General features: G+C 54.0%; 1 long non-coding RNA gene across 1 annotated transcript; it reads left to right on the top strand.

The window, feature by feature from the left end:
• Nucleotides 1–12,363: 12,363 nt before the first annotated feature.
• Nucleotides 12,364–18,338, top strand: LOC112546859 (uncharacterized). The gene is made up of 3 exons (XR_012897643.2): nt 12,364–12,608; nt 13,956–14,107; nt 18,300–18,338. It is a non-coding gene; the product is annotated as an uncharacterized LOC112546859 (long non-coding RNA).
• The last annotated feature ends 1,039 nt before the right edge of the window (nt 18,339–19,377 follow it).

The raw sequence follows: 19,377 nt of genomic DNA, 5'->3' as shown, positions 1-19,377 counted from the left end.
TTGTGCCCTTCTCAGCACTTTCCATCTGATGACATCAAAACACTGAACTAAAACCAATGAATTTACATAAACTCCTGTGAGGCAGGCAAGTATTTTTATTCTCCCTTTTTTTGGATGGAGAAACTGAAGCACGGGATAATTAAGTTCCTTATCCACCATTTGTTTGTGGGTTTTTTAAATCAGTGGAAAAACGCCCCTTGAGACCAAGCCTTAAATGATGGGTCCAATGTCACACTGGAAGTCGGTGACAGGAAGGCCATTAAGAAAACCCCTCATCTTCATATTTCTAGCAAAGAGGAGCACAGGCCACTGGCTGCATTGGGGTGGGGAGATCACCCTGAAACCCCAACTTCCCCAGTGCAGGGACTCTGCAGAGAGGCTGCACCTGACCCTAACACAGTGTAAAGGTTGGCCCCGCCCTCTCTGCCAGGCCTACCTAGTGTGCCTGGGCAGGCTCAGCCCTGCATGAGCCAAGCGTGGAAGGGGTTATTGTGGGGGATCCGGGTGTGGGGCAGTCTGGGTGCGGGTGTCCATGGGACTCTGCTTGAGCTCAGTGCAGGAGGGGAGGTAGGGTTTGGGGTGGGGTCCAGGTGCTGAGGAAGTGGGAAGGACTTCACAGGATGGGGGTCCAGGTGAAAATTGCTGGGGCTCAGCGGGCTGGGGGTGTGGGGAGCTTGTTGGATGAGTTCAGGGTTAGGGGAGCAGGGCTTGTCAGGGAGAGGGTTAGATGGGCCTGCTTAACCGGGGAGTCCCAGCTGCTGCTGAGGGGACACCGCATGCCAGACTCCTGCTTCCCGCACCCCCTCTGCCGATTCCTCATCCCCTTTTCTTCTCTACCCCCCTCCCCCATTCCCCTCCCTCCCCATTCCTTCCCCATGGCCTCTTCCCACCCCCCTTCTCCTCATTCCCCTCCCTCCCCATTCCTTCCCCGCAGCCTCCTCCCCTCACTTCCTCCCTTCCCTCCCCTCCCCTCATTCCCCTCCCTCCCCATTCCTTCCCCGCAGCCTCCTCCCCTCACTTCCTCCCTTCCCTCCCCTCCCCTCATTCCCCTCCCTCCCCATTCCTTCCCCATGGCCTCTTCCCACCCCCCTTCCCCTCCCTCCCCATTCCTTCCCCCGTCCCTCCCCCATTCCCCTCCCTCCCCATTCCTTCCCCGCAGCCTCCTCCCCTCACTTCCTCCCTTCCCTCCCCTCCCCTCTCCCCTCCCTCCCCATTCCTTCCCCGCAGCCTCCTCCCCTCACTTCCTCCCTTCCCTCCCCTCCCCTCACTCCCCATTCCTTCCCCATGGCCTCTTCCCACCCCCCACCTCCTCACCCCCTTCTCCTCATTCCCCTCCCTCCCCATTCCTTCCCCACAGCCTCCTCCCCTCATTCCCCTCACTCCCCATTCCTTCCCCGCAGCCTCCTCCCCTCACTTCCTCCCTCCCCCCCCATTCCTTCCCCATGGCCTCCTCCCCCCCCTCCCCTCCCCCCCCTCACTCCCCCCTCCTTCCCCCCTCCCCACATTCCCCTCCCCCTCCCCCATTCTCCCTCCCCTTCCCCCCTGCCTCCCTCCCCCACCCCTCCCTCCCCATTCCTTCCCCATGGCCTCTTCCCCCCACCTCCTCACCCCCTTCCCCTCATTCCCCTCCCTCCCCATTCCTTCCCCCTGCCTCTTCCTCCCACCTCCTAACCCCCCTTCCATCATTCCCACCTCCCACCCAACTCCACTGCAGGGCACAGAACACAGGAAGCCTGTGGGAGAGGACAAGGAGGGGAGGGGACCAGGCAGCTATCTCTGTAGGGCTCACTGGGCTAGGCATCCTCCCCCCCGCCCGACACACACACACACACACACACACACACACACACACACACACACAAGGAAGGGGGAGGAGAATAATGGGAAGCATGTGTGGGAAGTGGGGATGTTAAATATCGGTTAATTAATGAACTGAATAGTTGATTGGATTTCCATCGACTATTCGATTAGCCTCTAAGGACGTGCGCATGTTCCACCTTTGAACCCAGTGGAGGCTCTTGTACATTTCAAGATTGAAACCCTGTGGAGCCTGGGGTCAGCAGGGGACTCCAACTTTGAAATGTACAAGAGTCCCCGCTGCGGGTCTTGCACATTTCAAAGGCAGAAGCGCTGCCTGGAGCCTGGGGTCAGCGGGGGACCTCTGGCTCCAGGCCACGTTTCAATCTTTTGTCTCGTATATTTCAAAGAGGAAGCGCCGCCGCTGCACCCCTGCCCCGTCCCAGGGAGTTGGAGCTGGGGGAAACGGGCTTTTGCTTATCGACTAGTCAATTAGTTGCTTACACCCCTATAGGGGAGAGGGCAAGGGGAGAAGAGTTCCCAGCAGCAGGCTCAGGAGCAACTGGGCTCGTAAAGTGAAACCAAACCCACCCCTAGTCCACACACTAGCACAGGGGTGGGGGAGGGTAGAAAACCGAGATGGGAGATTGCGAAGGAGGAGAAGGGGGGCAGCAAGGAGAAAGCCCCCTTTGCCTACCCTGGGCCAAGGTGCAGGGAGTGGGCGGAGCAGAAGGAACTGGGCAGCGCAGGACTCGCCGTCCTCCTGCAGCCAGTGAGATGAATGGAACTGCAGGATGTAAAACAGCAGAGAGAGCCTGGTGAGCCCAGCGGCACCCACCCAGCCAGTCACCTCCCTGCCTGGAGCCCTGAGCCTCTGGCGGGGTGGGGCTGATGAATCACCTGGGCAGCTTAGACCAGTGGTCCCCAACCTTTTGGGGCTGCCGGGCGCCCGGGGGCAGGGCCACTCATGCGCCTGGGGAGGGGCCACCCATACACCGCGTACCCGGTGCCAGCGCCACCCATGAGCCGCACTCCCGGGGCCAGCGCCTCTCCTGTGCCACAGGCCCAGGGGTGGGGCTGCCCATGTGCCACTCACCCGGTGCCAGCACCAATCCTGTGCCGTGCGCCCAGGGGCAGGGATGCCCATACACCGTGTGCCCGGGGCCGGCACAGCCCATGTGCTGCATGCCCAGGGCTGGCGATGCTCCTGTGCCGCGTGCCGAGAGGTGGGGATGCGCCTATGCCGTGCGCCCAGGGCCGGCACAGCCCATGCACTGCATGCCCGGGGCACGGCCGCCCATGTGCTGTGTGCCCAGGGGTGGGGCCAGCCCCGATTACTCGGCGGGCGCACAGAAATGGCCCGGCGGGTGCCATGGTGCCCATGGGCACCACGTTGGGGACCACTGGCTTAGCCTGTTACTGGAGCCTTGTGGCTGTGCGGTGCAGGTTCAGGGGCCAGCTGGTGAGGAAGCTCCTGCTGCTCTGCCTCCCCAGCCGAACCCACTACACACCCCACAGCAGCCCCCCTGGCATTTGGAGGAGGGGAGGAGCAGGGCCGGCTCAGCTCCAGCTTTGGGTAGGCTGTGCCTTGTTTTGCCTTGTAGACCAGACGCCCGTGCTGCACGTGGGTGGTGAGTATAAGAGGTGGCGGAACTGGGGCTTCCATTCTGCGGCTCCAGCCCAGCCCTCCCTCTGCTGAGGAACGAGGCGCATCATCTACCAGGCTCAAGCCTCCTGAAAAAGCCCTTGTCTCAGCTCACTTCTATAGCACCGTAACACTCCAGTTCCCATTCCCCACAGGAAATGGGGGTTCCCAATCCCTGCACCCACAGGACCCCTGAAACGCCAAGTCCCGCAACAGTTCACGCTGTCTCTGGCATGAGTTCTGTCAACAGGGCGTGGGGCCGGTGGGAATCAACAGCTCAGCAGCAGCAGAGACTTGAAGCTGGGACTTTAAGATCTGGCTCTGAACTTTCCCCCAGTTCAGGAATCTAGGGTGGTGCACGCGCATGTGCACGCATACACCCACCCACACACACCCATCAGACGCACAAGAGAAGCTGCAAAGGGCGTTATTTCTTCTTACCATGTCAGGTGACATGAGAGTCAACGAGGACAATCTTCTCTAGACATACACTTCCCCTCCCCAGATACATTCTGGCTCCTCCCTTGGCATCATATCTCCATTGAAGCCAACAGAACTATACTTGCTGATTGACACCAAGGACCTTACCCATAGGAAATAAATTCACCCTTTTGAACCTAAGTCATTAAGCGTTCAGTGATCCCAGTAGCTGCCCACTTGCCCACTGAAGTCGTGACACTCAATTCCAGGTGACAGGTAGCTGCGACAGCCCGTGACTGCAGTTTGCCTGTGATGTCTTTCAAGAAAGAGGACTATGAACTCAGTGATCCCTTTAAGCTGTGCACTTGTGCGGCCACTCAGGAGAGATTCAAATACCTCCCAGCTGATTGGCAGAACACCCCCAGGTAGGTTTTGTGTTTTTGCAGATGGTGCACATTCCCTGGTGTGCATAGAAAAAATTATTCTGCGCAGGGGCAGAAAATATTAGAGGGAGCATTGCCATGGATCCATGGGGCTCAGAATAACCCTTCTAGTTTGCACTGTATGCAGGATACACTGATCATGTCAGCACAAAACTGTTGGAGGAATTCAGCGAAGATGGAGAGAAACACACCCTTTAAAAAAGAATTCCCCTGGGCTTGGGGGAGAGAGGAAATGCAGGGAAATATTAAATCAACAATGTTTTAGCAAAAAATATGCCTCCCTCTGACAACTGGGGCATCATTTGCAATTTATATAAAGTGCTGGAAGCTCCAGAATATGAGCTGGCTTTCCTGTGCTAGGGGAATATCCCAAATTTCATTTGCCCCATCCCAAGTAAATCAAAATCTCAACCATTTCCCTGAACTGTCAAAACACAAAACGTTTCAGTGCAGGTGAAGTGAAACAATTTGCTTCAATCATTTTGAAATTGTCTTTTTGCTTTTTGACTATGGTTAGTTTCAGAATAATGTTGTCACTATCATTTACTTGAATTTTTGGAAGTGGCAGGAGTCCTTTTGAATGGGGCACTGGGAGCTTCAGGGAAATGGAGCGTTTGGGCAATTTCAAACCTCTTCTAAAAAATTGGTTTGAGTCAGGACATGCGCCAAACCCATCATTTCCCACAGCCAGTTTTGGTTTTGACAAATCAGCATTTTTCAGTGGGAAAACTGTTGTTGTCTGCGTGTGTATTCTCTCTGTATAGTGCCCTGGCTCTGGCCAGGAAACGTTTACATGGGGGTGTCGTGGTACTGGTACTATACCTACCTCTGGAATGCGTTTACATGACTGATGATTTAGTTGGGGGTTGGTCCTGCTTTGGGCAGGGGGCTGGACTCGATGACTCCTGAGGGCTCTTTCAGCCTTAGGATTCTATGATGCCGAGTGCCTCGTACTTCTTAGACACACCCTTGTTTTAGCCAGCCATATTTTTGCCAGCTCATGTACCAGACGGTGACCTTGTAAGCAGGTATTTGCTTTGTAGTGGGGCCTGACTCTTGCTGACTTTCATTCAGGCCTCGTGTCTCATACCAGGCCCTGTGTTTCAGGCTCTCTCTTCCTATTACAACTGTGTGCCAAAAAATTCCTGGCCATCTCTACCCACTAGTCCCTTCCATAAGTGCAGAATCCAGGCCAGGATTTAGGAGACCCTGTAGGTTACCCCAGGCAATACAGGCTGTGACAGATGAGAGCCAGAGAGAACCACAGGGTCAGCTGGTGTCTAAGGATCAATCAATCCCTCTCTAGTCATTACAGCTGGCCCTAGCTACCCTTTGCCAGAAAGGCCCCTGCACTCTCTGGCTACGTCTAGACTGGCATGATTTTCCGGAAATGCTTTTAACGGAAAAGTTTTCCGTTAAAAGTTTCCTGATCGCCATTTTCGCCATCGGGGCTTTTTTGCGGAAAACATATCTCAGCTGTCTACACTGGCCCTTTTGCGCAAAAGTTTTGCGCAAAAGTGACTTTTGCCCGAACGGGAGCAGCACAGTATTTCCGCAAAAAGCACTGATTTCTTACAGTAGGAAGTCAGTGCTTTTGCAGAAATTCAAGCGGCCAGTGTAGACAGCTGGCAAGTTTTTCTGGAAAAGCGGCTGATTTTCCAGAAAACCTGGCCAGTCTAGACACAGCCCTTGTCTTTGTGTTATTATATTACTGTGTTCACACAAAGAGTGACAGGCCAGATTGTGCCCTCTGCATTAAAAAGAGCGTCAGTCGGTGGGACGGAGCTTCATACTGGGAGATTGTCGGGCCCCCAGCTGGGGCATGGTGGGTGTCAGGAAACTGCCTCCGGCCCTCTCTCTTAAAACACATGATCTTGCATCGCCATGGCACACCCATCTCCCACTGACATCTACCGTGCTCCCCAGGCAAGCGGAGGATCAAGGCAAGGTCACCAAAGTGGAAGCGGCTTGGCGGCTCTTCTGGGCCTGGTTTCCTGACGTGCCGCATCTGAGAGTCATTCAGAAAAGTGCAACGTTACCCCCACTTTGTGCTGGAGTAAACGACTCCAGCAGGGGCAGGGTAGCGGTGGCTCCAGCCATGGCGAGCAATGGGAGCACCGTCTGGCTTGCTCCGCTTGTGAGTGGCCGTGAGGCGTGGCCTTCCGAACGAGAGCTGTTTGGAAGGCCAAAGCCAAGGCCCCCTTGGTCAGTGCGCTCCATGCCAGGACCAAGGCAAAACCCAGAACCATTTCAAGCAGCTTTTAGTGGAATCTCTTCTGCCCTGCAGCAGTGTACTGTAGTGCCAAGGGAGCGGTCCAGGCTAAGGTTGAGGGTGGGGTGGAATTACGGTACAATTACACGACAGCCACATTTCCACCACCTTATACCGGAAACCTACTGCCCGTTACACTTACCCTCATGCCGCTAGCTCCCATCCAAGACACATTTCCCAATCAATTGTCTACAGCCAGCCGCTAAGATACAGCTGGCTTTGCTCCAGTCCCACAGACGGAGAAAAACACCTACAGGATCTATTTCAAGCATTCTTAAAACTAAAATACTCACCCAGAGAAGTGAAAGAACAGAGTGACAGAGCCAGATGAGTACCCAGGCTGATCTTCTGACCTGAACACCGCTAGTCATCACCTACAGCCCCCAACTTAAACCCCTCCAGTGCATCATTAACTATCTACAACCTATCCTGGAAACTGACCCCTCGCTTTCACAGGCCTTGGGGGACAGGCCAGTCCTCTCCTACAGACAACCCCCTAACCTCAAACAAATTCTTTCCAGCAACCATGCAACACACCTCCTCATACCCATCCAGGAACTCACCGCTGCTATCCGCTCCTGTGCCAACTCTGTCCACACACATCGATACTAGCGACATCATCACAGGACTTGACCACATCTATGCCATCAAGTGCCAGCAATGCCCCTCTGCCATGGATATTGGCCAAATTGGACAGTCTCTATGAGAAAGGATTAATCCACAGATATTTGAAAAGGTAACACACAGAAACCTGTTGGGGAACATTTTAACTTCCCCAGGCCCTCACTAATAGATCTCAAAGTTGCCACATTATCACAAAGCAATTTAAAAAAACAGCTTGAAAGGGAAGCCACAGAACTTAATTCAATTTACAAGTCTGATACCTGCAATAGAGGTTTAAACAAAGACCTTAACTGAATTACCAGCAACTTTCCACAGCCTAATGACATAAAAAGCCAAGCACCGGATACTTAAGAGTTCTTAGGATCCATTCTATCAGCTTCAGTTAGCCTGGACATTCTAATTGACAATTTTTCTCATATTTTTCCTTCTCTTTCTCTGCTATTTATTTTGCAGCTGGGACCTCTTAACTTCATGCATCTGAAGAAGTGGGAAGTTACATTTTTTGTTATTAGTCTCTAAGGTGCTGCAGGAGTATTTGTTGTCCTTTAAGTTTTTTTAGTTACAGGCTAACAGCACAGCACAGCAACCAGCAAGGTACCAACACTACATCACACCAGCCGACGAGCCCCCTTAATCCAGGAACCTGTCCTCACAAACAAGGATAGCTCTCCGGTTATCTGTGAAGATGCCACCTGGTGAACCACCACTCCCACTCGGCAATGTTACCAGGGAAGGCAAGTTCTGCAGGAGGTTTTGAATGACACGGGTCAGTCCCATGGGCTGAGCATGGGGACAAGAGTCATCCTGGCCCTGACGCAGTTGAATGTTCCCAGGGCACATCTCCAGCACATTCGGGGGTGGGGGGACTGGAGCAAGCTAGCTCCAATAGCAATAGCCCCGACGCCATGGCAACACGTGCTATTTAAGGTCCCTGGGGACGTACTCCAGTGCTTAGCCTGGGCCGCGGCTGCCTCCCTGCTGTTGTCATCGGCACCGGCTAGATTGAAGCTAGCTCGGGCAACTCGGCACGCGCTGCAGCCACACCAATTGGAGCAGTGTGATCTACCCGGAGCCAGGCTGGGTTCTGAAAAGCACTCAGCCAAACTCTGCTCCCACTGGACTCCAGGGCAAAACCCCTGCTGCCTGCAATGGGCACAGAGCCTGGCCAAGGATGAGTCCATCCACACACCCCTTTCATGCCCAAGAGAACCACTGCCCAAGAGCACAGGGCACGACTGAATGTGGAGTACACTGACCCCCCAAATTTAGTTGTACCCTACACAGTTGCGTCTGCCTAAGGACGACCCTGTTCTTGGCCTATTTGCACAGTTATGTGCCCCCCCCCCCCCCCGTCCTCTTCCCTCTTGCTCACCATTTCACCTGCTTTCTTCTCTGAAGGGCCTTCTTAGCATCGCGCCCAGAACCTCCACACCACAAAGCGGGAGGATTCTGGAGTGGAAGGGAGGGGCTGGAATTTCAATTCAAGGTGTGTGTGCACACGGGAGAGAGCAGGAAAAAGCGCATGGGGGGTTGAGTGAGAATTAGTGGGGGGAGGGAGGGTCTACGAGTGTCTCTAGCTAAGGCTTCTGCGCGTTCAAGTTTAAAGCAGTGCAGAGGCCCTAGGAGGGAGCTCTCCCAGCGCTCTCGGTAAACCTCCTCCACTGGGGGAGAAGCTAGCAGCCCTGGGAGCCTGTTTACACTGACCCGTTACAGCGCTCGGGCGAGAAACTTACAGCGCAGACAAGCGCCAAGTCCCTGTTTCTGTGCGTAGTATTGTGTGACTCTCAGGGCGACTGTGGATGTGTGAGGGAAGGGATCACGCATCATGCGGTGTGTGTGTATGCAGTAGTGTGTATATGTGCCCTGGACTGTGTGTCCATGCATGTGCATGCAGGTGCATACCTGGGTGTGTGTTTGTGTCATTGCACACACTGGTGGACAGACCTGTTCATGCCTTTGTGTATTTTTTGCGTGTTTCTCATCAGTGTGTCTGTGTTCCTCAGGAGGGTTGCGGCTGCGCACCCATGACAGTGTGCTATTTCACAGAGCCCCTGAAACAGACAGGGCTCAAATACATAGAATCATAGAGCTGGAAGAGACCTCAGGAGTCATCAAGTCCAGCCCAAGGCAGGACCAATCCCAACTAAATCAACCCAGCCAGGGCTTTGTCAAGCCGAGACTTAAACACCTCTAGGGATGGAGATTCCACCCCCGCCCTAGGGAACCCAGCCCAGTGCTTCCCCACCCTCCTAGGGAAATCGTTTTTCCTAATATCCAACCTAGACCTCCCCCACTGTAACTTGAGACCATAGCTCCCTGTTCTGCCATCCTGTCAGTACTGTGAACAGCCTCTCTCCATCCTCTTTGGAACCTCCTTCAGGAAGTTGAAGGCTGCTCTCAAATCCTCATAACAAACAATGACGATGATAAAAGTAAAAAAATAGTAAGCCAGCAGCTGCTGAGCCCCTCACACGAATGAATGAATCAATGACGCCTGAATGTCATATCCAAGGTCTTTCCTTTCCCTTTTGTTCTTCAGTGCCATGCCCTGCATTGTCCCTGCCACTTCCCTCTTCATCCCCAACACATTCCCTGGGCTGCCCACCAAGCTGATCAGTGAGTTCATTGCTGCTCATTAATTCAGCCTTTGCCACACGCTCCAAGGACACCCATAAACCATAAGACCAGGCCAGAGAAAACGCCAGGCCTGTCACAGAGCCACTAAAGGAAATGAGCTGGGAAGAAGGAAGAAAGCAGGTAGAATCCAGGAGGAATAGCATTGAGATTGCTGCCTCTCCCACGCGGTCCAACTTCCCTCTCCAGCCTCTGTAGTGAGGTACCTTCTTGTTGCTAGGCTACAAGTGATGGGGATGAGGGTTCTTGTCTCAGAATCCCTCCTATATCCTGAGCAGACCTTGCCAGGAGGATGTGGTTGTGGGGGTGGAGGGGGAAGGGACTGAGCATCGCACAGGTGGGTACTACAGCTGAGAGGAGCACTGACGAGAAATGGGAAGCAATAGAGCCGAGGCATCTTTTCAGAAAATTGGGGGGGGGGGGGAATTGTGTTAGCCACTATGTGCAAACTTGGGGGGCAGGGTAAAGCGTGTAAGCCATAATGCCTTCCCCCTTAGCAAATGCCACCTTAGAGTGAAGTTTGCCATGTTTTGGGGACCAAGACTCCTGGCTGAGTGCAGAACTTAGTAGTGACCTGGGATGAGGTAAGGTTGTGTTGCCCGGGACAGGGGAGCTAAATTTGTGCAAGAGGGAAAAGGGGGGAACAGGCCACTGCTGCCACTTTCAGCCACTCCCCCACCCCCTGCCAGCCGTATCCAGCTCGCTGCTTGCCCAGCAAGGGTGCGTGCTGCAGAGAGAAGCCGGATGTTGCACCAGGAGGAGGAGAGAGGCAGAGGACAGGCAGACAAGCAGCATAGCAGGGGAGAGCTGGCAGTGGTTAGAGGGGAGAGGAGCATGGGGAGAAGAGAGAGAAAACCTGGGGAAAGAATGGACCGGAACAAAGGGACCGTGGGCTGAGGACGCAAGGGAAGGGGGCCTAGGGATCGGAGCAGGGATTCCTTAGCTTTCAGCACATTAGCCCAGCGTTGGCCCACCTCAGAACGGGGCTCACACTGGAATTCTGAGCCAGATTCACCACTGGCGTGAACTGGTGCAACCAACACCCCAGCTTATTCCAGCTGGGAACCTGGGCCGGTAGGCCCAAAGCAGCCTCGTCCCCAAAGCAAAACGGGGCTCGGGGCCGGGGATTCATTCCACCTTGCCTGGCCCTGCGTTTCTGCCCAGCATGCGAAGGGTTACATGCTGGAAACTGGCCCTGGTTTCTCGCCAGTCTCTCTGAGTCACTCTCTCTTCCCAGCTGCCTCCCCGCTCTCAGACGTACCTGCCAGTCTCACCAGCCTGCACTAAAGCCCTCGTGTCTGACAAAGGCGAAAGCAGCTGCCAGGTGGTTGCCTCCATGCGGTAAAGCAGGGCAGGGGACTGGCTGCCGTGTTCCTTGGCAGCAAACGCTGGCACTGCTGAGACCTCAGCTCTTACAGTGCCAGGGCTGGGTGCTACTCCTGTTGTAAGGAGTGTCTTCGTGTGCCTATTATTTCACAAGCGAACATCGCTCGGGGAGAGGTGACTGAGGAGTGTGGCTGGCCAGTGCCCCTCCATGCCTCATTGCACAGAGGGTGCAAGGCTTTGGGCAAGTCGCTCTCTGTGCTGCAGATTTCCCATCTGTAAAATGGGCACAAGGCTACTGACCTCCTTTGTGACTACAGCTCTGCAGAGCGAGGCATTAGCTAGGTGAGGAGTGGGTACATTTACATTTACATTACAGCTGTGGTTCAGACTCACATTAGGGTCTGGATTTGGATTGCAGACACTCAGATCTTAGAGTGGCAGAAATCAGTCACCGTTGTGAAATTTTGTGAAATTTCCGTCACATTTAACCCCCCCCCCCCCCCCCCCCGAATCAGCCTCTGGCCCTTTTTGGCTTCTGCCTCAACCTGGAATCAGGGGTGTGTTAGTCACTGAACTGAGCTCCCAGGGCGGAGCAGGATTTCAACTGGCCCATGGGCTAGCCCCTAGTAGGCTGCTGCTGCTTTATTTGATGATGCCTCTGCATATACAGGTGCCTGAAGCCCCCATTGGCTACAGATCACCAGTCCCAGCCAATGGGAGCTGCAGGAAGCAATGTCCCAGTCCACGCTGCTTCCTGCAGCTCCCATTGGCCAGGAATGGCAGTCTGCAGCCAATGGGAGCTACAAGCACCCAGACCTGTGGAAGCCACCAGTGGTCTGCCAGGGGCAAACTGCCTCCTTCTTATTGCCCGCCCCTGCTTTAGACCCATCTCTACAAGGAACAAAAGTGGGCTCATGTCACAACCACTAATCTGGAAGAGAAAATACCCTGTTAGTCCTTTGCTAAGCCACGCCTCCTTTGCCTGCTGGGATTTACCGCTCTATCTGATGATCAAGCAAGCCTATTCCTAAAATGTTCCCCACAAGCTATTGTTCTCTTCCCATCTGGGCGTCATTAAAAGCTACAACAAAGGCAGATCAGAGGTAGTGGAGGGAAAAGAAAAGAAACACAAGCCCCTCTGGATTTAGCAGAAGGCCGAATACATAATTCCCTGTGTTTAATCTCCCCTTTCAATTCCCTTTTATATTCCTGGTGACAGAGTCTCACTTATTAAAGATTTTTAACAGCTAGCCACAGGCTCCGGCTGCTCACACATCATTTCTACCCATTGAATGCGAGTGAGTTTATTTTTATGTCTTTCAGAGAAGAAAGGGAAGGAAAAGGGGGAGGGGGAGAAGAACTCACCTCTGCACACTGCCTCACTTAGACGCTCCAGAACAATGAAAGAAAAGGAGAACAGGGGTGGCCCTTTGAAGAACAGAAAATGGTAATAAGGAGACGGTCAAATACATGAGCCATCATTAGCTGTGATTGTCCTATTGCTCAGCATGCAGCAAACTGCTGTCACCGGGGCCTCGGCTGCTGGAAATCAGCCTCACTCCATTGGCTTGGAGGGCGCTGCGCTGGTTGACACCTGCTGAGGATCTGACTCGGTGTTAATGAAGCCCCGGAAAGACCCTTTTGGATTTAATGGCATTGCCCTTTTTTATGCAGGGAGCGTGACCTAGTGGTTAGAGCAGAGCAGAGCAGTGGGCTCCAAGACTCCTGACAGCTAGTCCCAGTGACCCATGAAGTGGCTTTGGATTTGTGCTCTGTTTCCTCACCTCTTCTAAACCCAGGGGTAGTAAAACTGGCCGGTCTCCTTCTATGAGCATGAGCTACCTCAGGGCAACAAGCTGTTGCCTGGGAGGGCTGAAGCCGGGATGGGGAATCCTCACCAGCTCAGAATCGCAAGCCTTTCCCCTGTGTTCTCAGCCCCTTGGGGGTGCGCGGGGTTCTATTAGTCAGAGCTGAGTCAGCTGATGGCAGGTGGAGCACTGTTAAAAATGCATCTTATTTCTAAGCTGAATTTGTCCAGCGTCACCTTGCAGTGACTGATCTTTCGGTACCTTTGTTTGTTGGATGGAAGAGCCCTCGATTCTCCAATTCCCATTCCCCCAGGAGACCCTGATCCGGCTTGAGCTTTTGAGTCTCTCCCTGTCAGGCATGTTTTCCAAGCCTTTCAACTCTGCCTTGGCTCTTCTCTGAGCCCTCGCTAACTTATCAGCCTCTTTCCTGAATTGTGAACACTCATGCTACGTCTACACAGTGGAGCTATTTCAAGATACCACCAGGATCCTGAAATAGCTATTCCACATCTTAAGAGCAAGCCCGTTATATCAAAATATCATGGGCTTGCTATTCCGACGTCCCTGGAAACATTGCAGGAGGGATAAGGGAGGTTTCGGAATAGCACCTTATTTCCAAATAACATCGAAACAAGCTATACAATTTCCGCAGTGCAAATTGCATAGTGTATTTCGAGGTAAGGGTGCTGTCTAGATGCACCCTGATAGTGGACGCTATCCGATTAGCAGCTGCATTAGGGCCATATATCTCGTCAGCTGCCCCCGAGTCCCCACTAGCTACATCCCAGGATCACATGCTCGGCTGATCTCCCAGGATGCCCCCCAAGTTCATTTCAGAGTCACTGTTCCCTGATGTCCCTTTCCACCAGCTGAGACTCTGGCCCCTGCCTCACAGTGCGTTTCTTTTTTTACTTTACCCCTCAGCTTTTGTTTCCATGGGGGCGGGAGGGACGGCCCTCTGTCTAGCCAGTTCACTCATTCTACAGCCCTCGTGCACCGGTGGACTCGCTGCTCTGAGCCTTCTCGGGGCCTGATTCCCCCTGGGACCCCCCTCCAGAGCGGAACCACAGGGAGACGTTGGCTTGGCACAGCCCACGCCAAACCCAGGGCACATTCCCAGTGCCAGCAGCAACCCAAGGTACTTCCCTTTGCATGAGGTCCATAGGGGGCTTTTACTAAAAAGTCCAGTTCCCCAGCCCCAGCCTCCTCCCCGGCAGAGCTCCCAGGGACTCTGGGCAGGGAAAGCTCAGAGGGGGCAGGTGAATGATGCATTGAGCAGATCACACTGAGCCACATCGGCGATGCTGTCTGGCCTGGCCTGCTGCCCAAGCGCCTGCATCATCTGGGGCCAGGAGCAGAGGAGCTTCTGGAAGGCAGAGCTAAGGGGAGGTCTGTTATTTTGAATGAGGGTTTAAGCCAGAGGTGGGCAAGACAGCGTCCGCAGGCCCAATCCGGCCCCCAAGCCGTTTGATCCAGCTCATGACCGCCCTGCCGGTCCCCCTCCCCCTCCCAGGCCAATTGAGACCTGGGGACAGGGGAGCGCGAAGTCTCGTCCCCTCGAGGGGGTCAAATGGCACCTAGGGCGAACTGCCAGCTGTTCAAAATGGCCGGTGGTTCTCTCTAGGTGGGGAGGGCTTCCCCACCCCCAGGCCAAGCGGGGACTGTGGGTGGGGGAGCACAGGAAGCCTCCTGGCCCTGCCCCATCCACCCGAGTCCCCGCCCCTTCTGGGGCAGCCAGCGGCCACTCCAGACATTTCTAAAATGTGCCCCCCCCCCCCCCGCTTTAAGCTCTCGGGGTCTTTCACAACTGACTCCACAACAGGCAGCAGCCTCTGGCTGTTCCCTTTCCACGTGGTGAGCACCACAGGCCACTGTTCAGCACGGCCCAGAGGCTCCTGCCCCACCCACAGGCCCCTCACTAACGCTGCCGAGGCAGGGACGGGGGCGGAGGGTCAGATGAGCGGAGAGTTTGTAAATAAAGCCTGGCTTGCTCTCCAGAGTGCCTCACGGGGCCTGGCTCAGACGAGAGGAGACGCGACCACGAGCCCCTCTGAGGAGCCAGAGCCAGAAACCCGCAGGGGGAAGAAGCCTAGTGGGTGCAAGGCAGGAGCGGTGCTGCCCAGGGGTTCAGACGTAGCCCAATGAAAATGAGTGAGGTGCTTGCGCACCCTGGTCCCTAGCGGGCACTGGCTTGTCGACCAAGTGCCTCAGCCAGCGTGAGGGGCTGGGTTGCCACGGCGGGGTGTCTCTCAGCAGGCGTTGTCAGGCGTGCGTTAGCAGAGCGGCTGCGGGGCAGGGTGCATGTGCACCAAGGCTGCAATGGCCGAGGTGATGAGACTGAGGCAGAGCTGGGGGAGAGCTCCAGGCTGGACTAGCAGAGGGGGCGGCAGGGGGGGACCGAGGTGCCCGGGCAGAGCTAGCTGAGTGAGGCAGGACTGGAACAACTCAGCTCACTAACAAGCTCCAAGTGCAATGGTCTGGAAAGCAACGAGTCGGGACTGAAATGGGCACGTGCAGGCAGGGCATGGAGACGCTAATCAGAGGGACCAGTAGTGGGAGAGGAGCAGGTGCCTGAACTTCCACCACACGCACTGTAGCTTTGGCACTGCCCTGGTGGTTTCCCTTTCGATATTAAACCCTTCCCTCTTCGAGCTTCTGAATCGCTTTCGGCACCATTTCCCTAAACAGCAGCTCAGCTAACCTTGCTCTGTGAACCTCTTGTGTGTACCTGCTCACCTTGGCCAGACCCTGGACACTGCCCTGGGCTAGGACTCAGGAGACAGGGTGAATTCACAGCTCAGCCACTGCCTGCTGAGCGACCTTGGGAAAGTCACTTCCACATCCTGTGCCTCAGTTTCCCTCATCTGTGAAATGGGGATAATGAGACTGCCCTGCTCTGTAAAATGCTTTCAGGTCTACTGATAAACGTGTGCGATAAGAGCAAGCTATTACATTCTTTGGCGGGGTTACTGGCCTGGCGCATGGGGAGACATAACAGTCATGGCATAGCTTGATTTTCGTGAGGTTTTTGACGCAGGTTTTGGATAAACAGACTAGGGACATGCGGGCTAGATGGAATTACTATACACTGAGGGTATGTCTAGACTACAGGCTTACGTCGACATAAGTTTTGTCGACAGAATCTGTCGACAAAACTTATGTCGACATAGAGCATCTAGACTACATCCAGTTCTGTCGACAAAGCAAGCCGCTTTGTTGCCATAACAGTGTGGACGCAAAGGACAGTGTAGATGCAATAATGCCTTCTATCAACAGAACTCTGTCGACAAAAGGCATTATTCCTCGTAGAATGAGGTTTACATATGTCGACATAACTCAAAGGCAGTGTGGACGCAGGTATAGTTTTGTCGACAAAAGTCCACTTTTGTCGACAAAACCCTGTAGTCTAGACACACCCTGAGTGCACAGCTGGCTGAAAGACCATATTCAAAGGGTGGGTACCATGGTTTGCTGGCAAACTGGAAGGGCACATCTAAGGGGGGTCCCACAGGGCTCAGGCCTGGGTTGAGTACTGTGCAGTGTTTTCCTCAGTGACTTGGAGAAGAGAGTGGACAGGGCGCTTGCAAAAATTGCAGCTGACACTGAGCTGGAGGGGTTGTCAGCACTTTGGAGGACAAGATTCGACTGCAAAATGACCTTGGCAAACTGGAGAATTGCTCTGAATTCAACCCAGGGACAGTCAATAAAGACAAGTGCAAAGGACTACCCCAAGAGAGGGGAAATGTCACGCTCCCAAAGGAGGACAAACTGGCTACGTGGTAGTACTGCGGAAAAGACTCTGTGGGTGCCAACGTATCCGAGGGCAGCAGCTGAACCCCTGGCTGGAGGAGCCCCGCCCCTTCTGCTCCCCACGAGAGCTCAGAGCCCCCCTGCCAGCATAGCCACTGGCCCTGAGCCTCACCCCAGGGTAGCCCCCTCTGCCCCAGAGCATGGGGAAGGCAGGTAATGTGCAGCCACCCACTTTAACCTCCCCAGCCTTGCCGGAGCGCAGGAAATTGGACAGGAGCCGCACAAGGGCAAAGCAGGGGGCCATGCTCAGCTCCTTGGTGAGGCACAGTCTCCCTTAGCCTGCGTAACCCACCACCCATGAGTGGGTCACAAACTGACTTTGAGTCCATGACGTGATGCTGTTGCATAAAAGGTTACTACTCTGAGCATTTAACAGAAGTGTCCTATGAATGACATGCCCCCATCGACTCCGTTCCGGGGAGGTCTCAAATGCACTTCTGTGTCCAAGGCGGGGTGTGACGTAGTGGGGGTACCTTGCTGATTGCTAGGCTCGGGCTGTGGGTGACCCCCACTGGCTGCTGTCTGTACCACGGCCCAGCCGAGTAGCTGATGGGACAGGGAGGGAACCTGTTCTACCAGTTACCCCCCAGGGAGAGGAACAAAGGAAGGTGGAACGCCGCCCCTGGCTGGGGAGCAGGGCTGGAAGGGAGGGTCTTGAGTTTTGCTGTCTGGGAAGCAGGGGAGAAGGAGCTAGGGAGGGGGCTGTGATTGTAGGGCCCAGCCACCCCCCCCATCTCAAGGGGGGGCACTGAGGCCTCCTAGCCCCAGTTCTGGTAACCAGATTACATCTGTGCTGTGCTGTATCCTGGAGAAGCAATAAACTCCCTCGATTCTACTGGCTGGTGGAGTCTGTTCATGCCACTACGGGGGCGCGGGGGGGTGCCGTACCCAGATGCTGATAAATCAGATAGAGTCTGGTTAGACAAACACGTAGCAGGAATGGGCTAGATTTCCCTGGTCCTGCCTCGGTGCGGGGCGCTGGAGTTGGTGGCCTTTCAAGGCTCCTTCCAGCCTGACATGTCTGTGATTCTGTTGTTATTATTGCTAATGAGGAGGTGACGGGAGACCACCAATCAAGCACCCCAGGACCACCATTGTGCTTGGTACTGTACAGACATAACAGAAAGATGCTCCTTACCCTGATGAGTTTACAGTCTAGGCACGAGCTCATGAAACAACCTTGGTTAACGGCATAAACAGAGGCCCTGGCTCTTCAGCTGACTAACCTCTTGCCTGTGTGTTGTCGCCAGCCTGACACACGTGGGTTTTAAGGAGAGATTTACAGGACTCAAATCTAATCTGGGCTCTACTCATCACCATGGTCTCAGCCCAATGAGCATTGCACACCCTGGCCTGGGTGAGAACAGAATTTGCCCTCGACTAGCAGCTTGGCAAAGCTTTGGGGATATTGTTGAGTAGCTAACTGCTCCCCTTTAGCCAACGAGGGGCAGATAGGCGAATAAAATGTTGCATGGGGCATATTGTATAACCCACTGTAATTGTGTTCTCCAACTTCCCAGGGATCTTTCGTTTTCCCTGCCTCATCAGAGCATTTGAAGATAGGTCACATTTTTATGTTCAAACTAATTCAACAGTTTCAGAGGGGTGGCCGAGTTAGTCTGTAACAGGAAAAACTTTAAAAACAACAGTCTTGCAGCACCTTAGAGACTGGGGGTATGTCTACACTACCCTCCTATTTCGAAATAGGAGGGTAATGTAGGCATACCGCAATTGCAAATGAAGCCCAGGATTTGAATTTCCCGGGCTTCATTTGCATAAGCCGGGCGCCGCCATTTTTAAATCCCGGCTGGTTCGAACCCCGTGCCGCGCGGCTACACGTGGCACGGGGTTCGAACCAGCTGGGATTTAAAAATGGCGGCGCCTGGCTTATGCACATGAAGCCCGGGAAATTCAAATCCCGGGCTTCATTTGCAATTGCGGTATGCCTACATTACCCTCCTATTTCGAAATAGGAGGGTAGTGTAGACATACCCTGAGAAAATTGTAGATGGGGTCATGAGTTTTCATGGGCACAACCCACTTCTTCTGAAAGCTCATGATAGTTTCTACGTTAATTCAACAGTGTCCTGTTAACCCCTCCCCCCTCCCACCATCCCAAACATGGACAGCTTTTCCTTGATAGCTATGAGTATGTCTACACATGCCCCCTACTTTGAACTAGGGAGGCAAATGAAGCATACCGAAGTTGCTAATGAAGCACGGGATTTAAATATCCCGCGCTTGATTAGCATATTCGCAACCGGTCATCATTTTAAAAAGCCGGTAGCCCGAATTAACTCACCGCGTGTAGACGTGGTAGGCTGATCCAAAACCCTTCCCTCGAATTAACTGTTACTTCTCACTGCACAAGGAGTAACAATTAATTCAAGGGAAGAGTTTTGGATCGGACTACCACGTCTACACGCGGCGAGTTAATTCGGGTTACCGGCTTTTTAAAATGGCAACTGGCCGCAAATATGCTAATCAAGCGCGGGATATTTAAATCCCGTGCTTCATTAGCAACTTCGGTATGCTTCATTTGCCTCCCTAGTTCGAACTAGGGGGCAAGTGTAAACATACCCTCTGAGACTACATCTT

This window comes from Pelodiscus sinensis, chromosome 26 (genome assembly GCF_052426305.1).
Source record: "Pelodiscus sinensis isolate ZL-2025 chromosome 26, ASM5242630v1, whole genome shotgun sequence".
In the NCBI taxonomy this organism is placed as follows: Eukaryota; Metazoa; Chordata; order Testudines; family Trionychidae; genus Pelodiscus; species Pelodiscus sinensis.
The sequence above is the reverse complement of the archived record's forward strand: the minus strand, read 5'-3'. Positions and strand labels throughout refer to the sequence as shown.